General features: G+C 34.3%; 1 non-coding gene across 1 annotated transcript; it reads left to right on the top strand.

Annotated features, from left to right (window-relative positions):
* Positions 1-1,346: 1,346 nt before the first annotated feature.
* LOC141510448 (U6 spliceosomal RNA) lies at positions 1,347-1,454 on the top strand. The gene has a single exon (XR_012474936.1). It is a non-coding gene; the product is annotated as a U6 spliceosomal RNA (small nuclear RNA).
* Positions 1,455-4,634: the final 3,180 nt, after the last annotated feature.

Here is a 4,634-nt window from a genome sequence, read left to right as displayed (position 1 = left end):
CTTATAAAGCTTTTCACAAAATTTAGCATCCATTTTCTATTAAAAATAATAAGGAACTTGGTCATAAAAAGAATCTCCCTTAAAATGATAAGTGCTATCTATGTAAAACCATCAACAACCATTAAATGCAATGGGGACAACCTAGAAGCATTCCTAATAAGATTAGGGTGAAAAAGGATGCCCATTGTCATCACAATTTAATATTGTATTAGAAATGTTAACTTTAGCAATGAGAAGGAAAAATAGTGAAACAAAACTCTTTCTGTTTCCAGGTGATATGATGGTATGTCTAGTGAACCCTAGAAAATTATCTAAATACTACTGGAAAAATAGTAACTTTAGGAAAGTCCCAGGATATAAAATAAAGCCATATAAATCCACATTTCTATATATTCGTAAGAAGACACAGCAGTGGGGCAGCTAGGTGGCGTAGTAGATAAAGCACCGGCCTTGGAGTCAGGAGTACCTAGGTTCAAATCTGGTCTCAGACACTTAATAATTACCTAGCTGTGTGGCCTTGGACAAGCCACTTAACCCCATTTGCCTTGCAAAAAAACCTAAAAAAAAAAGTTGTCTTATGTATTATGTCATTTTCTTTTCACTTTAATGTTTTCTTTTTTTTCCTATTTGGATTTGATTCTTCTCTCACAACATGGTCAATATGGATCTATCTTTTGCATGGGCATAATTGTATAGCCTATATCAGATTACTTTCTGTCAGGGGACAGAAGGGAAAAAATGTAAAACACAAAACCTTGCAAAAAAAATGACTGGTAAAAACATGCATAGAAAATAAATAAAAAATATGTTTCAATAGTTAGAAAAACAAATAAAATATATTTTTAAAAAAATAACAAAATGCACATTGTTCAATAGACAGTTTATTTAGTTAGATAATCAGTAAATAGATATATGTTGAACATGCTTTAAAGATAGGCAACTAACAAAACTGAAATAAAGAGCAGATCAGGTTAAATCATATTTTTAGGGAAAAACATGAAGCTTTTAATAATGCCAAGCCACAAAAATCTGTCTTTTGAACAGTCAAAACTGGGAGGAATCATAGAAAATATCTATTCCAGGACTCTAATTTGACAGATAAGGAAATTGAGTCCAGAGAAAAATGTGACTTTTCCAAGGTCACAGAGAAAAAAGCTCAGATTCATGTCCTTTGATTCTAAATACAGCATTCTTTCCATTGTACCATGATGAACCTGCTGTTCTCTTTGATTGTGAATACTGTACTACACTTGATTTCAGGAGGATAACAATTTGAAGTGATTTAGATGGCAATGGAAGAGTGTATCGTTGAATGATGACATGCACATAAAAAGTTGTAAAATATGGTGCTTGCTTCGGCAGCACATATAACTAAAATTGGAATGATACAGAGAAGATTAGCATGGGCCCTGTGCAAAGATGACACCCAAATTTGTGAAGCATAAAATATATCACTAAAGATGTGAGGGAGTCAGTTATCCAATAAGATAATAAAAGATGGACAAAAATACAATTTAATAAAGCTTAAACAAAAGTTGAACTATGTTGCAACTACTCCATGGAGAGTAAGTGAAAAACACACACACACCACACACACGCACACACACACACACACACACACACACACACACACACACACACAGTGAGACAGCTAGGTGGCTTAAATAAAGGGCAGTGCCTAGAATCAGAAAAAATTGAATTCAGATTTGACCTGAAACATGGTGAGCTGTATGACTTTGGGCGAGTCACTTAACTTTTTTATTTTCACTATAGTTTCTTTACCTTTGAAAAGGAAGTTCCTACCTCCTAGGCTTGTTGTGAGGATCAGATGAAATATTAATTGTAAAACTCTTATTCCAGTATATGGCACATAGTAAATTCTATATAAATTTTATCTATCTAGCTATCTATATATTTATGTAATATATTAGCTTTTATTGTTGTTATCATTATTAAATACAGAGTAAAAATAGTTTATTAGACAGAAATGTTAGAAGGAAAAATAACTGAAGAGTTGAAAAGTTGAAACTAGAATGCCATTTTCTTCATTATTTTAAAAGGAACATTTTCCCTTTCCTTGATAGCATTTGAAGAAAAAAAAATAAGTCACGCATGTCCTAAGGGAAGGACACAAGTGATGGGAACAGAGAACTTCCTTTAAAATATTTTTTTCCTCTCTGGACAACATTTGGATGTTGCATCTGCCACTGACATTTGCAGTTCCACATTGCTTTTTGACCCCCAACTGTTTCTGGAACCCCACACAGACCTAGTGGCCAAGAACACCTTTTGCCCTCTAAATCTAGCACAGTGGTTGCCATCTTCCTCTGATGTGCAGCTCCCGGCAACCATCCATGCCTCAAGGCCTCCAGACTGGTTCTACCTGGGGCTACACCTGAAGCCCATATGGAGGCTTCAGCTGCTGCTCCATATAGGGGTCTGCTGACTGCAAGGCTTCAACCAGATGGAACATATGATACTGGTGCTATGCAGGCTGACTATGCTCTGTTGGGGATTTGGTCTGTGAAAAATGGCCAACTAGAAACATTTAAATAATAATAACACATGTTGATTTTTTTCCAGGAAAAAAATATTTTGTGTAAAGAAAAAAAAAGACCGAAAAAAAAGAAAAAAAAAACCGAAAATGGTTTAGAAGTAAGAGATAATTTTTTATGATAAAGATTCAAATGACATAAATCACATCTGAGCAGAAATAAGGAAATATAGAAAATACCTTTTCTCTCTTACTTCCCTCTTCCTTCAGTTTCTGAACTTTGCTTTCTCTGTGGTATTAATTCCATTTTTATACTTTAACTAGCTTAAGTTGGTTAGTGTAGAATTGGAAGGAACATCAGAAACCATGTGACATGGCTGCTTGTCAATCTTCTAGATTAACATTAAATGTGATACACATTGCTTAATTATTGTTTTTGTTTGATACATGATTTTTAAATAACATTTGTTATCAACAAAATCATTATTTTTAAAAGAATTTATCTGATCCATTGCCTTCATTTTCCAAGGGGAGAAGCATTTTAAAGACTCCAAGATAGAAGAAGGGCTTTCCTTTAGATTACATATGATTGAAAGAATATATGTGTAATTTCTAGCCTAATCTTTTGACTGCATCCAGTGTTCTTCTTACTCTAATACATTGCTTCTCAATTCTCTTCTTTCTTAAGTTTTCTATATTTTTATTCAGGTATTGTCACTGATACCCATGAGACAAGCTAGCAACTTAGTCAATAAGCATTTACAATATAAGCTCTAGCGATACAAAGGAAGCCAAAGGAGAGTCCCAATGATGCTCAAGGAGGTTGAAGTCTAATGAGAAGAGAGAACATGAAAACAATAATGTATAAACAAAATATATACAAGATTAGAGGTCATTAATAAGAAGGGGGCATTAATATTATGGAGAATTAGAAGGTAAAATTTTAGTTGAGAATAGAAGATAGACAGAAGTAGAGATGGAAAAGGAGAAAATTTCAGGCATTGGAGATAGGCAGTGAGAAGTATTTTGTGTGATGAGAACAAAAGTAGAAATAGGTTATGAAGGAAACTGAATGCCAAACAGAAAAATTTTATATATGATTCATGAAGTGATAGGGAACAACTGGAGTACTACATGTGACATGGTCAGGTCTGTGCTTCAGGAAGATTAATTTTACAACTGAGTGGAAGATATGAAGAGTTGAGAGAAGTCATCCAAGTAGAATATTACAATAGTTCAAGTAGGAAATGATGAGGGCCTGCAGTGAAGTGATGGCAATGCTAGAGAGAGAGAGAGAGAGAGAGAGAGAGAGAGAGAGAGAGAGAAAGTAAGAAGTGAAAGATTGATACCTTTGTTGTGAGTCTGGGAATGTGATGATGCTTTGAAAGGAAAGTGCAGAAGGGAAAAGATAATAACTTCAGTTTTATACATGTTGAGCTTAAGAAGTCTTTGGAACATAGATTCAAAATGTCAAATAGGAAGTTAAATACATAAATCTAGCCATTAGAAGTTAGAACAAGAGAAGCAGATCCAAGATTCATCAGCATAGAGATGGTAATTAAATCCATGGGAGATGATGAGTTCACAAAATGTATAGTATTGAGGGGAAAAGCAAGAAGGCCTAAAATAGAGCCTTTGGGGATAACCATAGTTACTGAGTATGTCTAGGGTGGAGATCCAGCAAAGCTGAGCAAGAAATAGTGGGCACATAGGTAAGATAAAAAAAAAAGAAATTAGATTTTGCAGAAACCTGGAGAAAAGAGAATGTCAAGTAGAAAAGGGTGATAAACTGGGTCAAAGCCTGCAGAGAGGTCAAGAAAAAATGAAGATTGAGAAAAAGTCACTGGATTTAGCAATTAGGATATCATTGGCAGTGTTGGTTGAATGATGAGATTTGGAAACCAAAATGTAAATAATTAAGAGAACAAGAAGAAAGGCAGTAGTTGACCTTTTGAAGTTGAGCTAGAAAAGAAAAGATATAGGATAATATTGATCAGAAATGGATGAGTCAAGTGAGAGATTTTTGAGTACAGAAGATATAAGAACTAGTTGGTAGGCAGTAGGGAATTAGCTAGTAGAGAGAAAATGAAGTTAAATGAGAGTGAAAATGATAGGGGGATCTGTTGGAGAAGATAGAATG

This window comes from Macrotis lagotis, chromosome 1 (assembly GCF_037893015.1).
Source record: "Macrotis lagotis isolate mMagLag1 chromosome 1, bilby.v1.9.chrom.fasta, whole genome shotgun sequence".
In the NCBI taxonomy this organism is placed as follows: Eukaryota; Metazoa; Chordata; class Mammalia; order Peramelemorphia; family Peramelidae; genus Macrotis; species Macrotis lagotis.
Note: the sequence above shows the minus strand (reverse complement) of the source record. Positions and strands in the feature narration are given on the sequence as shown.